The sequence below is a fragment of the Rhamphochromis sp. 'chilingali' genome, assembly GCF_963969265.1.
Source record: "Rhamphochromis sp. 'chilingali' genome assembly, chromosome: 3".
Lineage (NCBI taxonomy): Eukaryota > Metazoa > Chordata > Actinopteri > Cichliformes > Cichlidae > Rhamphochromis > Rhamphochromis sp. 'chilingali'.
Window position 1 is genome coordinate 40,083,483 of NC_137931.1, and position 23,302 is coordinate 40,106,784.

Below are 23,302 nucleotides of genomic sequence, written 5' to 3' on the forward strand. Positions count from 1 at the left end.
GCCACAAGCTGAATTCTACAGTGGCAACTGAAAGTTTTTCCAAGCAGTCATTTATGTCGATACCAGTTTCAACTGAAAATTCAGCAACAAACGTCAAGCAGTATCAAGCTTTGTTATATGTTGGACCAGCTGAGAGGTAAGTAAAGGATTTTAAGGAAGCAGGGACATTTCCTGCTGATGAAACAGGATCTTCAAATACCGCAGTGACACTGCTTAAATATTTTTTTTAACTTACTTTGCTACTTCTAATGAAACACTGTCAAACAGCACTGATATGCTTGCGTATGTTTTCATGCATTATTAAATCAACCTTTAAGTGTTAAAAAACTGCCAGGGTACTGCAAGTCCTCAACCTGCCAATTGTTGCGTTTTAGTCTGTCTTCATTCTCTCATTTTCTCTGTTTGTTTGTATTTATGTGCGTTTGTATGCACTGGCCTTTCTGCATTGTGGGGACCAAGTTTCAGACACACACCTGGTGGCAGGAACACACCTGCTCTGATGATCTCGTTTGGGCAGCTTCATAAGGAAGGAGCAGTGGATCAGTCTTTGCTGGATTGTTGCCTTGAAAGCGGTAAATGAAGCGTTGCTCCTGCTCCTATTTTTTGGGTTAATTGTGAAGATACGTTAACTGGTCTGTCCCTGTGCACAGCATTTAGAAATTGTGAGATATCGAGTGGTGAGCTGACTCTGGTGTGACAAAGCTACTTTGTCTGCATCTAAAAGGAAACCTTGTGGAGACTGGACCTTCCAACTGCTAAGATATTTTTTTGAACGGTGTTTTTTCTGTTGACTGTGAATAAATGCACTGTATGCAGCCGTGGGTGCGAGTCCTGCCTCTAAACATGACACAAATCTTTGAGCCCTAAAAATAATAAATACTTTAAAAGAAGAAAGAAAAATCATGGACTCTTAAGCTTGACACTCTAAGCAAAAGCCGCAAGTGGCCATAAAGTAACTGTAGAAAACATGTAGACTTATGGAAATTATTTATTAGAAATTTTATTAGAAAATTTCATTACTGGCTACTGGAATGACCACAGATTGTTGGCTGAGTTATTTGCCAGAAAATAAAATTAAAAAACAAAATTTTAAGAAAGCTGCAGAAACACTTCTGTTCAGATTCTAGTGCAGAGTTAAACAAATCCAGAATGTATATTTTAAAAACTCATGTCTTTCATTGTTAAAAACAGTCTAATGCAGCCTCTTCGTTAACATTAGTACTATTATACTATTAGAAGGTCTATTGTGGTCCTCATGCCACTGTGGTCATTAGAAGTCGAACCATTCGTTCTCACTATGTGATGATGGCCTGGCTGACTTCAGCCAAGTAAACTGATTAAACTTTCATTATTTTAAGCCTGTATAGCAAAGCAGTGGGATCCTGAAGGAAAGCTGGAAGGTTGTTCCTTTTAACATAGACAGTGAAGGACAAAGCAGCAGCCGACAGAAGCAGAGGCCACTTATATGATCTGCTGGGTTTGAGCTCATCACATGGTCTGGTCTGCATAGGTTGAGTCACTCTCTCCCACTGAGTGAGGATTGCCTGGCGGGCTCCAGCCCACTTTCCTGGCCCCCTGAGACGATACTGGTACGGCGTGCAGGGACCAAAGAGCACATTCATTCCCAGCCTGGGGTCAGTCAGCAGCATCCTTGGGATGTTGGGTTGAACTCCCACTAGCTCTGCTATTTCATCCATGTAGCTGATGTAGTCCACCTGGATGGTGTGTCTCTGACTGGTGACATACCTAAAAAAGTTTGAGTTGAACATATGAAGATGCAGATCTTAAACATAGGTTTCTATAAAGCTTAGTAAATCCACTTCATTACCTTTGAGCCATGGCCTCCTGCTTACACTGAATATCTTTTAGCATGGCAGCTGATGGAGGAAGCTTTATGCAGCCTGTTTGAAAGGGGACAAAGCTGTTTACTGTAGTAAAAATAACAACTCTATAAAAATTCTAAAATCCTGAGTGATGAGAAAAAGCTGTGTTAAAGAAAAAGTAATTTTTTACCTTTGAAGACACGTGTAGCCCATCTGGCCTGCATCTCAGAGATGGGCATAATGGCTCCCAGTGGCTGCACTAGACCAATGATAGCCAGAGTCGGGCGTTCGAGCTCAGGAGGAAACACATATTTGTACAGAGATGCTTTGTTGTTAGACACAGAGACCACCTGTGAAGCCAGGAATGGAAAGGAAAACTGGTATCCTGTAGCAAACACCTGAAAGACAGCGGTCCATGTTAGTCAAAAGTCAATTTCACTGATCTCTATGAAGGTGAAGAAAAGTATGTAATTCCAGACCTACCACCAAGTCAACATCTTCCACTACACTGCCATCATCAAACTCCACACTGGAACCTTGAAATCTGCAGATGTTGGGTTTCACCTGAACTGTTCCAGAGAGGATGCGGTTGGGAAGCTCATCATTCACTGTGGGATGTTGGCTGAACACCCTGAAATAAAAAGTCAAACAAAACAAATTCCGACATGAAACAATCCAGACACCAATTACATTGTAAAATGTAATGTATTAGTAGAATACTATACCTGTGCCTTGGCTTTAGGTTGTACAGAGCGTGATCAAATTTTTTGTTGAGCCGGCTCTCTCTCAGACTACAGAAAACACCAAAGGGAAGATTTTTTCTTAGGAAACCTGTCGCCCTGTTAAAAAACAAGTCAACAGGAATCCCATTGTCCCAGACTCTATTCAGAATCCATGCTCCCCTTCGAGTGCTCAGGTAAAGCTTGAATGAAGGAAACAAAAAAAATTAGCAAGTTTTGCTGTTACGTCTTCTTTAATGTCCACATCCATGTGTCACAGGTCACTGCTTGTGTAGTATTTAAACTGTTTTCAGCCTAAAACTGTGAGAATGTTGAAACGTCACGTGAAATTATTTTCATCACTAAGAATGTTAAATACTCAACCAGTTCAGACACATTTTTTCTCTAATGATGCGACCAACTCATTCCAACCTGCTTGGTGACTCTACTCAGTTCCACTGCTATGTCTCCTCCAGAGTTTCCAATTCCAATCACCACGACCTTTTTATTCCTCCACTCCTCGGGAGTCTTGTAGTCTCTGCTGTGGAAATACTTCCCCGTGAAAGTGTCAATGCCTGAAGAAAATAAGACAGACTTATGGTGGGTAGACACAATGTTTCAATACTTCTGCTATAAAAAGACTGATCTATATTTGAAGACACGCAAAAGTTTCACTCATGCTTTGTTGAAGGTTGATTAGTTCTGCCCCTTGAGTGAACTATAAGATAAGAATAACGTTCCTTTTGATAAAGTATATAGTTGGATCAGGTGACCCAAAATCCTCCCTTAGTTATACTGCAATAGGTCTAGGATTCCACCGATGCATTTTGTGTTTCTTCATCAGTCATCTTTTTTGCTTAGTATGTGTTAATACACCTCTCTGGATTTAATTATTAGTTATTATTAATCTCTGGCTCACTTCCACAGCATTTCTTTGTCCTGTCTTCATCCGCTTACTCCCAAACTGGCACTGAATTGAATGTTGATAGCTTGTAGTGCAAGGGTTACCTGGAAAGTCATGAAGAGGCATATTGGGGTTGCAGTGATGTCCAATACAGATCATCACAGCTTCAAAAATGTGTTTCTCCTTCTTGCCATCCTTGTTCTCCGTTTCAACAACCCACTCGCCTGAATGAGAAAAATCTGATTTCTGCTTCACCTGCAAGACTTTGGTCTGGACAACAGAAAGACAGACGCAGGGGACAGAACAAAGTTTTTTTTTTTCTATGAAATTAATGTTGGAGTAATTAGGATTTAATTTAAATTATTTATTTTTTAATTATGTGATACAATTTACCATTTCAGACATCATAAAGCATTCTTACATTAAAGCGTATGTGCTTGGTGAGCTGGAAGTGGTCAGCATACAGCCGAAAGTAGTCCATGATGAGGGAGTTGTGCATGTAGTTTGGGAAGTGTGCCGAGATGGGAAAGTCACTGAAACACATCATCTCCTTTGAGGTGTTGATGATGACAGAGTGGTAGATGCTGGCCCTGTCTGGCTCTGGATTCTCCTAAAGGGGGAAATTTATTTAAAAAGATAATTGAGCTGAAGCACCATTACTCTTTCAATGCTCGTCATAGGCTTGAGCACAGTTTTATTACATTTGTAGTTCATTTATATCTATGTTATTACACATCTACTGCAAATATTGTACTTTGTTTTTCACGCCATTTATTTTAGAGTATAAATCTACCAATATAAGTCTGCTGTATTATTGATAAGACTACTTTACAGTGCATAAGGTGACATATACTTCATATAACACTTGCTGTTGGAGACTTAATTACTTCAATAATATCTACAGTATTGTGCAAAAATCTTGAGCCATCCATTTATATTTTTCTTGAAAGGAACCAGACAATTTTATAAAGTGGTCTTGAGTGCTGCTTCTCCAGGCTTTCTGGAGGTTTTTGAGATTTTCTTTAGACATCGGCTGTCTTTTCAGTCAGTTTTAGTTTGGCTCTTGTACCTGATGATTTTCAAAATGAAAATTTAAAATTGAGATGCTGAGATGTTCTGCTGTGTGAAATGTAATTTTAAAAATTTATGGCAGCAACACTACTCAAAAAAAAAGTTGTAGCGCTTTTATACCTTTCCACATTGATTAGGTTTGCCAGATGGTCCCTCACATTTTTAGTCCAGAGAATAGGCACCCATTTTTTCTAAAAAGGGTTTCAAATTTAGATTTATTTTGTACTTAGAAGTCTCCAATTTAAATAAACCTGTGGCCAATTAGTTTTAAAGTGCTCATCCAGATGTTTCTTTTTATTACCGCTTACATAATTAATCTAGTAAAAGGAAAGCACCAACCTTAAACCTCCACAGACCACCAATATCATCACTACTTTCGAAGCACACAGGCTCCAGCCCCTCATCCAAACAGCACTTGATACAGGCCAGACCTGAAGCCCCTCCACCAATCACTGCCACACGACGACTCATGCTGCAGCTCTGCGAAGGAGACATCAGATCGGTTCAAAAATGTTTACTGTTAACAAACTGCAGCCAAAGAGCTGTACGCAACAAGTAATTACCTTCGGAAGAAACAGAAAAAGCTGAAACAGACTTTTAACCTGATGTAGCAGTTTCTTCTTGACCAGGGGTAGGCAAATCCAGGCCTCGAGTGCCTGTGTCCTGCAGGTTTTTAGATTTTGTAGATATTACCCTGGCTCAACGCACCTGAATTAAATGATTAGTTCATTACCAGGCCTCTGGAGGACTTCAAGACATGCTGAGTTGGTAATTTGGCAATTTGAAAGTGCTGTGTTGGATCAAAGACACATCTAAAACCTGCAGGACACCAGCACTTGAGGCCTGGAGTTGCCTAGTCCTGCCCTAGATGATATGACGACAGTCAAGTCAAGTATTTATTTATTGTCATTGTCAAAGAACAATGAAATTGCGTTTGGGGCTTCCGTACAACCCGTAAATAAAATAATGAAGAAAAAAAAAATACCCCTTAAAACCTAAGTGTAAATATTTAACCCAGTGTGACTTCAGTGCAATGAGACAATCCTTAGCAACAACATGAGAACATGACAGGTAATGTTCATAGGACATTCAGACAAAGACCTGAGAAACATGACAAAGTGCAACAATGCAACCCGTTCAATATTATTATTATTGACAGCGTTGATCTTTATTCTGTTATCTTGTAAAAAAGCATAAGGTTCAGAAAAATTATAGTGATTACAAAATGGTTCATTTCAGGCTAGAATAGCAAAGGGAAACCTGTCAGTAGAGAAATGAAAGAGAAGGAACAGGGAGTATCAAAAAAGAAGGAGAGAAAAAATTAACAGCCAGCCCGAGTTGAAGAAAGAGTTTCTCATAAAGGAAAGGGAAAGATGGAGAAATAGAGTGAAAAAGAGAAAAATAAAGAACATCAGTGATCTGAAAGAAAGAGAAAAAAGGCAGAAGAGAAGGTTTTGGAAGAAAGCACAGAGAGACAAAAGGAGAGGAAGTACAGCAGGGTCTAAACACACAACCACAGAGTACTTTAGGAATCAAGGAGTAGTAGGTAGCTACTTGCTGGTGAACTATTAAGATGTAGAACTTGACATGTGCAAAAACAGAATTGTTATGTGTCTTGTGATATTACAAAGGTTGCTAAGGTTTAATAGTTATTTTGAAAGAAATAATATCTTGTTTGCTACTAGTGTGTCAACACCGTCAGATTTGTGTCACCACCATCAGCACCTTGTCAACTCCATAATATGGAGTTTTGGTTTATTTTTCTCTTTTGGAGAACCATATATTTTCCTCCCTCATGATCTTCCAATAAAAATACTTAATTTTTTCAATAAATGTGTAATTTGCATTCTGCTTAATATGATTGTTTCTTATAGAGATTAAATACAAGCTTCTGAAAATATGTATGACTGTAACTTTAATAATAAAAAGCCAAAACAATCTTACTTTTGAATGTAGTATAATTACTTTGAAAACATATGTGCATAAACAATAGAATAGAGAAGCTGCTAATAGTCAAAATAGCTGAAACAACTTAATTTAAAATATATATTTTTGCATTTCTTTGTGTCTGACGGTGTTGACAAAAACCTTGCACTTCTCCAGCAAAAACATAAATTATTAAAAAATGTTACACCTGGGAGATTGTACCAAAACATGGTGAGACAGCCAAAACTTTGTGTAACAATTATATGTAAATATGTTTTTGAAAAATCAAAAAAATATATTTTAGAAAATTAAAACCTGTTTCGTCCCTAATCTCAGGAATCACTGATAGCCAATAGGCTACTGCCTGCAGGAGTGGTAGCCTACATACATTACAAAGTGCTGTAAACATTACTCTTGATTCTGCTACACTTATGAACTTAAATGTTATACAAAGTTCTTACCTCTAGTACGTTGAAGAAAAAAATAATTTTTGTGTTGCCTGTAGCCTAGTAGTAGCTAGAGTGAGAGCTGTGCAAGTAGGGTGCTAATCATTGATTCCAAAGCAAGCAAACCCTTGGATGGACTGCTGACCTATAAGGAGAGTTAATATGAGTAAACAGAATGAGACTGAAATGAACTCTGAACTCACCATCTCTGGTCCAACTACAATGACTGAGGCTAACTCTGTGGCTAAGTGCAAGGGGTACTTTGTCCACGCTAGTTTAGCATTTCTTTTACTTATTTACTGTTATTATTTACTTATTTACTGTTACTTATGCTTATGTTGGTTGTTGCTTTATTGTTGCTTTATTTCAGCAGGTGATCAAGCAGATATCCAGTGTCTTTTCTCTCTATCCCTCTTCTCCTCCATTTTTCTTTCCTCTCCTTCTGTTAACTCTCTTCCCAACTTTTCTTTCCTTCTTCTTTTTCTTTCCTGTCACCTGTCACTTTCCTGTTTCTTGGCCTTCAGACAATAATTCCAATTACTACAGTACAGGATGGGGAAAAAAAGGAATTCTTTTAATTTACATTTGTAATGTACTGTGTTTTAAGTGGGATTTCATCTGTTTGGGTGTGCGTATTCACAACCATGCTTAAGTTCTGGCTGGTTTTTGTTTTTTTAAACACGTGACTTTTGCTACACTTGCACAGCAACAGATCTGTGCAGTGATTTGTATTGGTGTGGATTGGTTTGTCTGTAAGTGGATGATTCCTTGACCTTGCGGATCAGGCTCACAGGATCAGGCTTTCGTATGTACCACCAGGGGGTGAATTACTCAGTCTTCATTTTGCAGATTGGACACTTTTATCTGTACTAACAATATTTAATGATTATTCATTCCTATGGATAAAAGATTTTCTTATGGTTCCACAAGTAAGATGCACTAATGTTCAGTTTCTGATGAACTTTAGTGCACCTTACTTTACTGTGAGGAAAATGTCGTGGCATGCTGTGTATAGCAGCTAATCGCTGACATCTATTGAATAGCTCATGCTGTTGCACTTTGATTGTTCAGCGATATTAATATCAATCTTGAGAATTTTTTTTGAGCTTGTATGAATTGTTTTCTGGTTGTTGCACCCACAATGGTATGCTGCTGTAGCCCCTTTGCTTTAATGTGTTTTTGTATATTCAGTGATGATCTTCTGAATACCTTAGTTATAATGTGTGGTTAACATTTTTCTCGGGCGACCGTGGCTCAGGCGGTTGGGAATCGCATCTGTAACCGGAAGGTCGCTGGTTCGATCCCTGGGCTCTCTGTCCTGGTCGTTGTGTCCCTGGGCAAGACACTTTATCCTACTTGCCTACTGGTGTTGGCCAGAGGGGCCGATGGCGCGATATGGCAGCCTCGCTTCTGTCAGTCTGCCCCAGGGCAGCTGTGGCTACAACTGTAGCTTGCCTCCACCAGTGTATGAATGTGTGAGTGAATGAATAGTGGTATTGTAAAGCGCTTTGGGTGCCTTGAAAAGCGCTATATAAATCCAATCCATTATTCTCTTTTTTGGACCATTCTCTAAAAACTCTGGAGGTGACTTGCGGGGAAATCCCACAGATCAGCAGTTTCTGAAATATCGGATATGCCACAAACAACCACACGCAAGCCACATTCAGTCAGTTCAATCAACTTTTATCTCCATTCTGATGCTCGGGTTGAACTTCAACATGTTGTCTTAGCAATGTCTGAAGGCTTAAATGCATTGAGTTTTCTGTACCTAACAAACTGGCCAGTGAGTGCATAAGTTTAACTTTAGCAACTTTGTTTGAACCATACCATATAAAATTAATCATTGAAAATAATTTTCTGCTGCCAGTATTAAACAGTGACTCAAATACAAGTTTCTGTAGATAGGCATGATGCAAAAAAGCAACAGTTACCAAAAACCACACCACGAAAAACAAACACAATCAATTGTGCAGATTTAACAAATCCAGTTTTTTCATTTTTAATATTTTAATTTTAATATATATTTTTTATTTCTTATTCAGCTTGACAAGTTATGCACTGTAGTGTAAAAACAATCTCTGCCTACATCTCCTTCATTCACCCTGCAATTAACTGAAGAGATCTCTGGAATGAAGAAGCAGAGAAGTAAGAGACAAAGTGGAGCTTATTGTAGAAGATACAACACAACAGAGCAGCACCTGAGAGAAACATTATTATGCTCAGTTTAGAAGAATGTTTGATGTCTGGCTTTGGTTCTGTTACCACTCTGGTCTTAAAAGGCTGAAACACCCGGTCCCACTGAGTGAGGATAGCCTGACGGGCTCCAGCCCACTTTCCTGGTCCAGTCAGACGGTATTGGTATGGTGTGCAGGGTCCTAAAAAAACCCTGCAGTGCCAGTGTTGGGTCCTTAAAAAAGAGCCATGGTATGTTTGGCCTTACCCCCACCTCTTCAGACAGAGAGTCCATGTAAGGGATGTAGTGAACTTGCAGTGGGTTGCGTTCTGAGCATGCAAACCTAACAGAGAAGCAAATAAAGAAATAACAGATGACACTGAAAAAGCATATATTAACCAGTCTAAGCTAAGAGACTTTGTAAAACATTAATCAGAATACAAAAAATAAGGATTCTGGTGGAGATGAGCAGCCTTTTAACATATCTTAAAAATAATTTCCTTCTTCTGATCTGATACATGGTTGCCGTGTCCTTCTCAATTTCCTTCATCATGTTCTCCTCTGTGAGGAGGGCTGTTAAACCTGTCATGGAAAATTCAGAACAATTTCAAACACAGAGTTATTGCATGATGATCTTACTTTTGCACTGGAGCATATACTTTAGGTTTGCATTAATAGCTCTAGTGTTTTCTCAATTCAAAATATAAAGCATACATCGCAGAATTCCTACTGAAACCCCTTCCATGACTTTGCACAATCAAAATATTCTCCTATACGTTTTTATGTTTTACCTTTAAACACTCTTGTAGCCCAACAAGCCTGCATCTCAGCCAGAGGGTTAATAGCACCAAAGCCATGTATGAAGCCCACCACTGCCAGTGTTGGTGAGGTCAGTGCAGGAGGGAACACATGTTTGTAGAGCTGCAGCCTGTAACCACATTTAGCCTGTAGAGCTGAGGGCAGGAAAGGAAAGCTGTAGTTGTACCCTGTGGCAGACACAACCACATCCACCTGTATGACAGACAAACAACCCTGGGATTAGATGAACATGTGCATTTAAATCCCCTTTACATCATTTCAAAAATAAAACCAAATGAAAAGGGACAGTCCAAGAATTACTACTTGGATATCCTATATTTTTCACCTGAACAGAATAGTTGTTGAAGTCATAAACACCTTGTCTATGGTGCTTCCATCAACAAAGACCACACTACTGTAGACCCACAGAACTCCCCCACGTTTGGTTTCACTGCAACACGACCTGAGATGATTCGAGCCGGCAAGTCATCATTCACTACAGGAATCTGTGCAAAAAAGCTGAATGCAGTTTTACAGGAGCTATGTTAGTGACCAAGGCAGTTAGACACAAATACCTGGTGCAAACATACAGTAGTCATGGCAAGATATCAAGTCACTGTTATCTAAATAAATACATTCATACATACATAAAAAACTTTGTTTATATAAACATGCTGCACATTACACCATGTGTGTTTCAGATTCTCGCTCTTTTAACAAATATAATCAGAATCAGAATCAGAATACTTTATTGATCCCTGGGGGAAATTATTTTTTGTTACAGTGCTCCATTTTAAACCAACATTAAGACAAGACAGACAATACGCTAACTAAGAATAGTACAATATATACATATATATACATACATACATACATACATAAGTCACTTATAAATAAATATTTGGAAAAGAAACATGTGTAGTTGTAGCAGCAAACAGTGTGTTAAGTGGATGCGTTGTACAGGGAGTACTTTAGTATTGCATTTACCTTTTGTTACAATTCCTTTGGAACATTTAACACATAATTTTTGAAGTTCTCGGTTATGATGATGTATTTTTAATTCAAACGTTTGACCATGCTTTTACCCATGTTTCGGTTTCAGGCCATATAGTTTGTGGTCCAGCGCTTGATTCAGCTTCTTCTCCAACATTGTGTTGGTCCATGAGGGGAAGAGCTTTCGTATCAGTGCGTCCATTCAAGAACTCCCGAAAACATTTAGTGGAAGTCCCCCTGGCCCTACACGGCCAACAACCCATGCTCCACTTCTGGTACTGAGGTACACCTGCAGGTCATGTCAGCACAAGGAGGTTTCAGATTCACGAGTTATATTCCTTTAAGAATACAGTGCTTTCATATTCATAAACATCACTGTTCTTTTTGAATACAACATAGAAGTAAAGAAATGTAGCACAGCAGCTTACCTTCTCCGCAACCCTGCTGACATCCACAGCAATATCACCACCAGAGTTCCCAATCCCGATGACCACCACCCTTTTCCCCTCCAGACCCTCAGCACTGCAGTATTCCCAATTGTGGAAATATTTGGCTCGGAAACTCTCAATACCTGGAATGATTAAAAATAAATAAATACTGAATTTGTCGCTAAATATAAATATTTGTCAGTCATTTCAACCACCATTGGAAACATTAACAGACAACACAGTGTGTGACATCTGTTGTGTTGGAGCAAGAGCAGCTGCTGCATTTCTTAAATTTACCTGGGAAGTCTCTGAGTGGCAGGTGAGGCTGGGTGAAATGTCCAGTGCAAACCATCACGGCATCAAAAACACGGGTCTCCCTCTGACCCTCTCTGCTCTCCGTCTCCACCTCCCACTGACCCGTCACTTCAAAATTTGTCGTCTGCCTCACGCTGATTACAGTAGTCTGACACAAACACAAACACAGTTTTTTCTTTTTTATGAAGATCACCAACCTGGAAGCGTATGCGTGGCAGCAGGTTGAACGTCTGAGCATACAGACGCAGATACAGCAGGACCTCAGAGTGGTGCATGTTGTTAGGGAGGTCAGCAGGAGGCGGGAAGTCGCTGAAAGACATCATCTCTTTGGAGCTGTTGATGATCACTGACTTATAGATGTTGGCCCGCCCCGGCTCTGGCTTCTCCTGAAGGAGGAGAACATAAAGACAAAAAATGAAATACAATGCAACTTTGCTTCTATTTAAACTCTGACTTTAAGTATATTTCAAAACTCTGTCAGTGTCTTACAGGTCTCTTAATCCCTGGATGTGTCTTCTCTATTTTCACACGTTTCTGTGGGATAGTTGCCCACTCTCTCCAACTTTGATACCATCTCTCTCCTTCACTCCAGTGAAATTTAAATTGTTTATTTTAAACTTTGAATTGATGTATGAGCAGTGCATTAAGGAATTTACATTTTACAAAGCTACTTTAGTAATGTAGCTTTTGTTAAAACCACAAAACAGCTGAGAACAGATTCTGCACTTCACTTCAGTATCAAAATAACTGAACTGCTCTTCATTTTAACACTTGATCCATGTTAGACCAGCCAGTTAAGTACATTTTCTGGGATCTCTGCTTTAACGTTGCACAAGTCATTCTCAGCAAAGCTGCATCTCTGTGTGTGTCACTACAGAAAAAATAGCACTGCAGATCACATTGTCACATATTCCCAACAAAGGTTGTTTGAAATACATGATTCAAGAATTTAAAGCAACTAATTTTTCAACTTTTTTCAAAAGCTCGTTTTTTACATTTTTTTTTTTTTTTTACAATTTCTTTTCTAAATTTTGAACTTCCATTTACGTGTCTGTATTTAAAAACAGTAAACCTTGCAAGAAACGATTCAACAATTTGAATGTTAAGCTTCACTTCAATATGCTGTCATTTATATCCCCCCCAAAAACCCCATTGTTTCCCACCTTAAATCTCCAAAGACCTCCAATGTCATCACTGCTTTCAAAACATGTGGGCTCCAGACCTTCATCCAGACAGCCTTTGATGCTCGTCACTCCCGAGGGTCCTGCACCGATCACTGCCACTCTCTGAACCATGCAGCTAGCTGATCTGTTACAGATGTTTTCAGTTTGAAAAATGGTTGAGTTTTATGTTTATAGCATGACTGTTTCACACCCATTGTTTTGGAGTTGTTAACTTGCATGTGAGTGTGCCTTTTTTTCATTACTTGAGTCAATCAAGGATAATTACATTAAATTCAGCAGCACGCAGAGAAGTGCTGAATGAGACTGAACATTTACATTTTCTTCAGTTTTCCTGCAAAAATGAATCCAATTAGTTTTACTTGTCCTTAGCAATGGTGCTGTGATTTGGTCTAATACCTAAGTGTTTGGAGCAAACAGACCTAATTTACTGTAGAGATTTTCACTTGTAAAACACAGATTAATAACATTAGTCGCAAAAAAGGGGTTCCTCCATTGATTTTCATGCTGTAACAAAAAGTTCCCCAAACGAAGTAATAGTAGTACTAGTAGGAGGTACAGGAGGAATCACATGGTTATGTGACATATGTGACAAGTATGAAAATATAACATCTGACTTCAATCCAGGCCCATAGGAAATATATTATTATTAATTTATATGTCTTAGTAATGCTCAAGTGGCCAAATAAAGCATTGTTATGAGCTCAAGTCAGTGTCTTTGAGTAACAGCAATAATTTAAATTCCAGTGGGAGGGCCTTTGTGCACGGAAGCATCAGATTCCAAGTAAATACCAGCATTAATATCGAAGTGGTTTTCTTTAGCATTAACTCTGCAAACCATAATCTACTCCTCACTGGAGCTTCAACAGACACACTGGAGTTACAATATGCCAACTCAACCTTAAGCAAGATAGATGATTGTATCTCCTTACTTGCCCTTTTGGACTTAGTTCTTTTGGATTAGCTCTAATTTAGCAGTTTTTGGGAGGTCCCAGGTTAACCATGGATGTTTTAGGGAGGTCAGCAGTTTTAACTTCTTGAGACTGTACATGAATGACAACACACACATAACACACTACAGGGCCTGGTTGCATTGTTCTCCATAAACAGAAAACGCTGGGTTTCCTGTTTAGGGCCCGTGATGGCAAGCCACACATGGCAAGCTCCACACCTCACCACTAGTTGCTTCACTTTAGTTTACTTTGCAGTCACTACACTTATTTTCAAATATACTGTTTCCTTATTAAATTAGTTTTTTTTCCCCGTTCAAACCTTCCAATATTAATATGGGGTGCACACATATCAACGCTGTAAGGTCAAAGTTCTGTTTTATGTTACATCTTTCTTTGTTTGAGCTACCTGGGGTTTTGGCTTCTCCTTCCTGGCTGGCAAAAGGGCTGGGGGATCTGAAGTACTGCTGACAGCCTCAGTGGACTAAACCACATGCTTCATTGCCTGGGGAGTGTTTGGAGTTTGTTTAACAGTTTTGTGTTAGCTGGTTATATGTCAGTCACCCCCCCCTGTGTGTCATATGATTTAGCTAAGCTAGTATTTAAGTTCCCTCCTGTCATTTCAGGAAGTCAGTTTGTCTTATGTTTGTTTGATGTTTTGTTAGTTGTTATTTTGAGTTTAGTTTATTGAGTTGACCTCTTTTATTGGTCTGCCTGTTTAAGTTTTTGGTTTTGTTAATTATCTTTCATATTTATATCATATTCATATCTTCCATATCCTAAAAAGTTTTTAGGCTCAAGTCTGTCAAAAGAATCAATGCAAATTAAAATATTTTTTTCCAGGAGTGAGTGTTCATATCCTGAACCACGAAAGAACACAGTTTTATATAAATGAAAACATTTTTTTTCAGTATTTTAGGCAATGTCTTTATTTGCTTTTTTCATGAGTGTTAGACAAGAAGAACTGCAGGTAGAAAATGGTGCATTTGTACATTTTCACATATTTTAAATGGCACACACTGCTCATCATCAGTACCCAGAAACTAAAGGTTCATTTTTTTTAGTTAACAGAAACCTAAAGGTATAATCTAAAGTAAAACTGTCAAAGCAAACAAAGATATCTGATGGTGCATCTAAATTTAGATATGCATTTGGTGACAAATCTACACCCCGTGGACCTTGTTATGAACTACAGGCTATTCGACATATTAAGGAGTCAATCAAAATACACATAATGCACTGTTATTCTGATTCTGATTATCTATCACTGAACATTTCATTAACAAAATCTTTTGCAGTTGGTTATCATTTTCTCTGACATGAGCCTTGCACATATAAACTTAATTTCCTCTTTTATTTCAGACTTCCATCCATTTGTTTGAACCACATAGTTTTTAAGAATCACTCCAACTGCACTGTAGTGTGCATGACTTCTTTTTTCCTTTTGCATTTGCATTTGCAGGCCTCAGTGTGAAGATTATGCAGACCTTTGGAACTGGAAGGTACTTTTACAACTGTATAATATTACATAATTGCAGCACATGATTTTTACACTACGACAAGAAAAGGAGACTCCCAATTTATCTCCTCTTTCCCTGCAGGCCAGCAGGAAATGAATACACAGAAATAAAAAATAAACAGATTTTCTGTGATTCACAGACCTGTTTTCTTTCCTCTTTAATCCATGTTAAATAATTTTGTTGTTAAAATTGTTGTTATGTTAATTAAGTCTATTAATACATTACATATCAGGATTCTGTGGTAAGCTGAACCACAACTCCCTCAGAAAAACTGTGCTTTTGTTCAGCATCTCAGTAGCAGCTTCCAGGGTCGTAACGATCTTGCCTTTAGAAAAAAGCACGACTATTATTACAGTTCCTGTGAATGTGAGCATCAGCGGAGAACACAAGCCAAATTTACTGGTGTTGTCTGGTATTTCTCTGGTTCTGAACGGTTGAGAAACCCGCTCCCACTGAGTGAAGATAGCTTGTCTGGCACCAGACCAATTTCCAGGCCCACTAAGACGATATTGATAAGGTGTGCAGGGACCAAAGAAGACCTTTGCCCAGAGCACAGGGTCTCTCAGAAAAAGCCTCAGGAGTTTTGGTCGAACACCTACCTGTGAATAAAAATCTGTTATGAAGGATTTGTCTATGATTAATGTTGAAAATTTTATTTATAGCTAAAGTGAACTCACTTCCCCAGCCATAAAATCCAGATATGGGATGTAATCAACCTGTAGAACAGCCTGCCGTGGACAGGGATAGCTGAGAAAGAAATATTTGCTTGTGTCATTAACAGGACTTAGTGGGAATAAGTAATCGACCAGGGCCATTTAATAACTTTCAGAAATGATGTCTACCTTTGCATGTTTCTCCTCCTCTCAGATTCAATGACATCCAGCATTTTCTCTTTGGTTGGAAGACGACTCTGACCTTAAAGATATGATGTTTCAGCTACTATTTCCCCAAACCCAGTGTAAGCTTATTTGTTTGTTTGAAGAGTTTACCTAAAAAGACCTTAACAGCCCAGCGAGCCTGCATTTCCACTGTAGGCATGAGTGGACCTTTTACTTGGAAAAGTCCCATGACGGCCAGTGTGGGAGGTTGCAGGGATGGAGGAAACGCTCTCCTAAAACATGAAAGATAAAACTTTGTGGTGGTACTTTAAGAATTTTAATATGATAGCACTGTAAAAGTTGCCTGCAGCACCAACCCCCAAAAAACGTATCATGTATGATTCAAACTTTAATCTCTAGACTTTACATTTGAGAGGATACCCATGCAAGTCAGTGATCCACTCTGTCCACCATAAACTTACTTGTACAGTGTCACCTCTTCATATGGTCCCTCTGACAGAGTTGATGGTAGGAATGGGAACTTTGCAATGTAACCTGTGCAAAATACCACGGCGTCAATGTTCTCCTCCACCGTGCCATCTTCAAATACAACTCTAGAGTCCTTGAACCCTTCCAGATTGTTCTTCATGACTATTGCCCCCTGAAGGATTCGGCCTGGGAGATCGTCATTGATCATAAGGTTTCTCTCCATAAGTCTGTGAAAGAAGTAAAGTAGTGAAGTCTCTGTTGCTACAAATGCTGTTGTCTAATTGTCAGCTCATGCCATGCTGGTACTGATGAAATTATGAGTAAAACTCGAGAAAGACTTATGTCAGACAAGAAAAAATATAGAAATAATTCTGATTAATTTTCGTCTTTATTAGGTAGGAATTACAATTGTAAGTGTCTTTCAGGTTTGAGGGGATTGTGCTGTCTTTTTTAAAGTTTCGTGAAGTTGTGACGACTATTTCAAAAGCACGTACATTACCTGTGTTTGGGTTTTAGACCATACAATATGTGGTCATATTTATTGTTCAGTGCTCTCTCTGCTGCCCAGTTGACCAAAGTCTTGGGGAGCAATTGGAAGAGGACGTTGTTGATCCGTTTGATTACTGCAATGTCGAGAGGAACGCCATTGGTGGACATCCTGCCCAGCACCCAGGCCCCTTGACGTGTACTGAGAAAGGTCTGTCGATACAAAAGCGGTACAGTCGACATTTGATCATCTCTCTCAGTCCCGTACCTCCGTGACAAACCAAACGTTTGCATTTCACCTTCTCGGCCGATCTGCTAATCTCCACAGCAATATCACCTCCAGAATTGCCAGTGCCGACCACCACCACCCTTTTTCCTGTGAAGGCATTTGCATCTTTATATTCCCAGCTGTGAAGACACCTGCCAGAAAAGGTTTCATGCCCTGGAGGAATACAGATTTTGCTACAGTCACAAGGAAAACATTTTTTCCAAGAATGTCATGATTTAAATACTATTACTCTAAGATGTCCATTTATTTACCTTGAAAGTCAGACAATGGTAATGTTGGATGGGTGTAGTGACCTGAGCACACCAGAATGGCATCAAAGATGTGCCTCTCTTCCTGTCCGTTCTTGTTTATGGTCACTACTTCCCATTGGCCGGATAGAGAGAAATCCGGCCTTTGCAAAACACTCCTCACTGTGGTCTGAGGTGTGCATGCCCACATTCACAGAAAAATATACATTAATATCAACAACACTGCTTTCATAGAATACTTGAGCTGATGAGATGCCATCTACCTGAAAGTTAATGTATCTAAGCAGGTCAAAGTGTTCAGCATAGAGCCTGAAGTACTGCAGAAGCTGTGAGTTATGCATGAAGTTGGGATAGTCAGATGGCATTGGAAAATCACTGAAGCACATCATTTCTTTGGAGGTATTGACCACCAAGGACCGGTAGATGCTGGTTCGATCTGGCTCAGGTGTCTCCTGTTGACACACATGAAAACAAGAGCAAAGCAGGTAAAAACATCTCTCTGCAACCATTCTACACTTTAATGCAGTGTTTATAATGATTGTTGTGGACAAGCTAAACCCTTTCTCCATATACAGTAATAACAGGATTCAACAACAGTAAGAACAATCATCAAACTTTGCAATGTGGTTGTGCCCCCACTTACTCTAAAATTCCACATGCCGCCAATGTCATCACTGCTTTCAAAGCAGACAGGCTCGAGCCCCTCATCCACACAGATCTTGATACAGGCCAAACCAGAACAGCCTGCTCCAACTACTGCCACACGTCGAACCATTACTGAACACTTGGGTATGGAAAGACACTGTGAGTCAGACATGTTTCATGCACAAACATGAGACTGCATGCACATTTTTATGTTTCTTCTTCTGTCTTCCATAATCAACTACCTCAAAAGTAGTAACATTGTAAGCTATGTGCACAAAAATAGGTACCGGTAAGTTTGAAAGACATGTCAGTTGTTCTCACCTTCTTCAGTTATATGCTTGTCGGTCCTGTTTAGCCGGTGTTGGGCGTTAAACGGTGTGTAAGCTCCCATGACCTGAACTCTTGTTGTGCAATCAGTTAAACAATATGCCAGAGGAGGGACTTTAACCCTTCTCTTCAAATATTCTATAAATGAGTGCTGGAATGAGTAAAAGAGGTGCTTCTTATTAGAACCCACATGATGGGAAGACTCAGTTTCTCAGATCTGTACATCTTTGGATTGTTGCATCTGGGTCATATGTGACGTAGTGTGTGTCCTTTATTGCGGTTTTTATCCAAATCTTTTGTAATAGTGTGACATCTTTCAATTTGAGGATCTTTGAAGATCCTTCTGTAGGCTTCAATGGCTCTGTTCTGAATGGCTTGATTCTTGGGCTTGCCTATCGATGTGTTTGCTGCTGATTGGCTCCTCCATGACATCCTGCTGTTTAAAGGTTCGGGTTTCTATATTACTCTCCTGACAGCAACTTGGCCCAGACCTCCAAACCCTGCTATACTCTTTCTGTTATAGAGGAGAAGTCTCTTTAGGCCCAGTGTTTGTTAGTGTGGTTTGTATTAAGTGTTCTATCATGTAAATACATAAATTTGTTATCATATATAAAGGCTGAACTGCTTCTTTCCTTCTTTTTTTTTTTTTTCACTGTTTTCTCTTGATTTTCATATTATAGGAAATAAGATTCAGGAGTCTAGTTTGTTGTACTTAGGAATCAGGTATCACTGGGGTTTGTACCACAAAGAAGGTTTGTACTTTAGTCACTAAGACTGAAGTGGAGATGCTATCTTAATAAAGTCTATTCTAATACCAGACTAAAAGGAAAGCTGGCCAAAAAGCAAACTATAAGTTACCGGACTTATTCAGTATTCAGTAATTCATGGGAGAATCAGATAATAATTGGATAATAATTGTTGTGTTAGTCATTCTTAGTAATTGTTTAGATTTGTGTATGGCCCCCTTTCAAAATAAGCTTCAACCACAACATGACTGGATGAAGAGTGACTGGAAAGCAGACATTAATGATGAACTAATTCCAGTATACAGTGTATTACAGAAGTCCACTCTAGACATAACAAAAGAATGCATATTCATTTCCATAATCATTGCCAGATGTGCTTCTTTTTTTAAAGATTTTAATCTTGAGATTCACCTGAGCTGGGACAAACTGCTCTCGACCACAGCGCTGATTTGCTTTTCACATTTTAAATTTGTGTGAAAGATTACACCAAGATTTTTAACCGGTGCTTTAATAAAACGAGTTAAAGTGCAGGTAATCTTTTAACTCTCATTTAATAGTGGAGGACCAAACAATATGGCCTGTGTTTTGGAAAACAACCAGGACATAAAATGACAAGTAAGAATTTATTTATATTTGTTACTGATCCTGTAAAGACAGGAAAGACAAAGACTCTAGATCTTCTTGCTATCTTGCTAATGGTATTGTTATTTCCTGGAGAATTAATGGGGCACTCAGTGATTCAGAAGAAGGACAGAGAAGTTCACAGCATGCTTTGGGTGTTTCTCGGAACTAATGTTAGTTTGGCTGAATTCCCTGTAATTTATTTCTTATTTCATTAAAACATTGTTGATGATGTTGCCACCCTCTTGCCCCTAAACATTCCTTTTAAGGACACCAAAAACATCAGCCTGTTGAATTATCTGATGATATAATCCAAAGGCAGTGTTGGGAAGGTTACTTTTAAAATGTATTCCACTACAGATTCCGTTACGTTACTCAATGAGAGTAACGTATTCTGAATACTTTGGATTACTTAATATATTATCATGCTTTTTACAACTGCATGAATGTACTGTTGCTGTGTGATTTATTACTATTACTGAAGGTCCGCGGCTCCGAACTGTAGTAAAGGGACCTCTGGCTAATACGTTGGTTCCGTGTCGGGCTCGTAGCTGAAAAATAAAGACAGAGAGAGGCGTTGAAAGGCTGCTCCAACGGAACTTGTTGTTTCGGAGGAAAACACGAACACAGTGTAGGGGAGACCGGGGATAGTTGTAACGTGGGTCAGTTGTAACACTTCCAATTTCTCCAATCAGGGCTAAGTTTCAAATGATGTGACTCATCCTGTGCATGCCCAATTCAGTTCTGCTATCACATGTGAAAAATCAGCACATTTTGTCAAAACACAGACAATTTAACATGAAAAAAAGTCATTTGTATGGCAAAAAGTAAGTTTTTCTACTTTATTTCAATTTCTAATAGCATTATCTGCTTTGCAGTTAAACTCATCAAACTTAAATTATGTTATTTGTATGTCTATGGGGATATATTCTGTGTAGGTCTTTAGTGCTAATGTTTTAGCCGTTGGCTGTAATGTTAGCTAGTTCATGGCTATAGGAGTCTGGGTCAGTTGTAACAATAATACAGATGTTACAACTTGCCACACTATTACTTTAACTTATATTAAACAAGTTGGGGCAACGACATCAGCAGAGAGAGGTTCACTGGTCGCATTTGTATATGCGGTTAATGCCATTGGCAACACAATTCCTCCACTGTTTGTGTTCCCACACATACATTATGCAGACCACTGTGTCAGAGATGGACCAGTAGGAAGTACTGGTAGTGGAAATAAATCAGGATGGGTGCAAGAAACAGATTTCCTCATCTTTCTGAAGCACTTTGCAAACCACACCAAGGTAAGCCATGAAAAAAAGTAATGGAATTGCGATGCTGGTGAACAACTACATTTTTTCAGCTTCATTGTTATGTTCAAAATTGGTGCAAGAGTTGTAGGTTATAATGCCCACTGAGCCAATGAGGCCAAACTCAAGGAAGACCAACCAAAATTAATGAAATATTCAGTTGCAGAAAATTCCATAATTTGTCTTTTTTGAGGGGTTGAAATATGTTCAAAAGCTAGATTTCTGCATTCTGTCACACACACACATAACTACATAAATGGATGTAAGTGAATTCATGTGTTGAATAAACAAAGATTACATGTTAATATTTTGTTAGTACCCTTATTTCATTGTGTTACATTTCACCCCAGGATATGTTACAACTAACCCAGACTATGGGGTTAATTGTAACATTTCACTCTTTGTGTTTGAGGCCATACCATGCAATGGGTAATTGTGCTGCAGAGAAAATATCTGCACTATTTAATAGCAGAGACATGTAAATACTTTGCATTACATTTTGAATCCACTACCTTAAAAGAGCTCCAATTTACAGACAGAAATGTCAAAAATGTTACAACTATCCCCGGTCTCCCCTACAGCAGAGTCTTAATAGCTTACTTACAACTGGGCTCGTCAGGCACTCTTCTTGGCTGCAGTGGTTATTATTGTTTCTGCTCGGTGACAGCTCGTACTTTTCCACTCACATTTTTCTCCCTCCTCGCGCTCACAGACACATAATGGGTATGGCAGTCCATTCTCCCTGCAGCACGGACTACACTGCCATAATATGGGGCGCCATTTGTAAAGTGAACCATGCTGAAATTAACGGCAACATTTTTCCACATTTAGCTCAAACCTTACAAAAACATGTTTTTTCGAGTAATTTTTTACAACATTTAGTAAAATATTTTGAACTTTTCATCAAATGTTAAATATTAAATCTAAATGTTAAATATTAAATCTAAACATTATATTTAAATGCTAAATGTTAAATCTAAATGTTACAGAAAACTAAATATTTAGGCTAACATGCAAATTTATTGTACGGATCAACGGAAATACCAAAATAAAAGCTTCCCGAAAACCTCCGGTGCAAAATTGTGTCTGCTCTCCCCCTCACTTCTCCTCGCCATGTGCTGCTTCACTTCTTGCCTACGACCATGTCCAGCAAAATCGCTGGACATGTGCTGCAGTGATTGTGAAGTGGAGACTGCAGCTGCTAAGAGTGCACTACTGCTGAACCTTTGGATGGCCGACAAAATGGATCTTCCGATGTTTTCAGCTAAATTGCCGGACGTGCTTTCTCGTGGTCTGTGCCGGGTTATGGCTGAATTCCAGTGGAATGAAGGTCCCGCCATAATAGTCGTTCCAGCCCTAAACCTAACCTTAACCATAACCTCATTCCTAACCTTAACTAGCAGTTAAATTACGTAAAATAGTGTTTTCCAAAGCGATTTTTAGAAAATGATCGAACATGTGTAGATTGAGTCCAAACGGTTCTCATGTGCTCTCCTGTTTTCGATGCCATCATTTAGGAACGTGTTGGGTACCCGAAAGCATAAAATGTTGACAATTTGTCACCTAGCGAAAATTACTACGCTTAGGGAGTGAGACCGTGTCTGACCACTACCGGCACACTTTTGCACCGGAGGTTTTCGGAAAGCTTTTATTTTGGTATTTCCGCTGATCCGTGCAATAAATTTGCATGTTAGCCTAAACATTTAGATTTAACATTTAGATTTAGATTTAAATATAATATTTAGATTTAGCATTTAGATTTAAATATAATATATAGAATTAAAATTTAGATTTCGATTTAAATATAATATTTAGATTTAACATTTAGATATAAATATAATATTTAGATTTAACATTTAGATTGAATATTTAACATTTAAAATTCTGTTTTAAATATGAAAAGTTACAAATATTTTACTAAATGTTGTAAAAAAGGACTTGTTTTGAGCTAAATGTGGAAAAATGTTGCCGTTAATTTCAGCATGTTTCACTTTACAAACGGTGCCCCATACCATTAGGCTACATTTTTTAAGCCTATTAGCTTAGCACAACAACAACAACAACAACAACAACAAAAGCGCT

General features: G+C 38.7%; 2 pseudogenes across 2 annotated transcripts; both read right to left on the bottom strand.

Moving 5' to 3' along the window:
• Positions 1-1,023: 1,023 nt before the first annotated feature.
• On the bottom strand, positions 1,024-22,855 carry LOC308393725 (annotated as a pseudogene). The gene is made up of 21 exons (XR_013974781.1): positions 22,265-22,855; positions 21,825-22,018; positions 18,221-20,467; positions 17,841-18,029; positions 17,581-17,746; positions 17,054-17,482; positions 16,548-16,781; positions 16,237-16,358; positions 16,090-16,162; positions 15,925-15,994; positions 15,473-15,846; positions 5,081-5,180; positions 4,857-4,997; positions 3,868-4,056; positions 3,551-3,716; positions 2,975-3,117; positions 2,549-2,745; positions 2,307-2,454; positions 2,014-2,221; positions 1,829-1,901; positions 1,024-1,746 (listed from the first exon to the last, which is right to left on the bottom strand). The product of XR_013974781.1 is annotated as an uncharacterized misc_RNA (transcript).
• Positions 8,935-14,376, bottom strand: LOC308394573 (flavin-containing monooxygenase 5-like; annotated as a pseudogene). The gene is made up of 10 exons (XR_013974782.1): positions 14,137-14,376; positions 12,760-12,904; positions 11,794-11,982; positions 11,579-11,744; positions 11,282-11,424; positions 10,946-11,142; positions 10,239-10,379; positions 9,854-10,073; positions 9,572-9,644; positions 8,935-9,405 (listed from the first exon to the last, which is right to left on the bottom strand). The product of XR_013974782.1 is annotated as a flavin-containing monooxygenase 5-like (transcript).
• Positions 22,856-23,302: the final 447 nt, after the last annotated feature.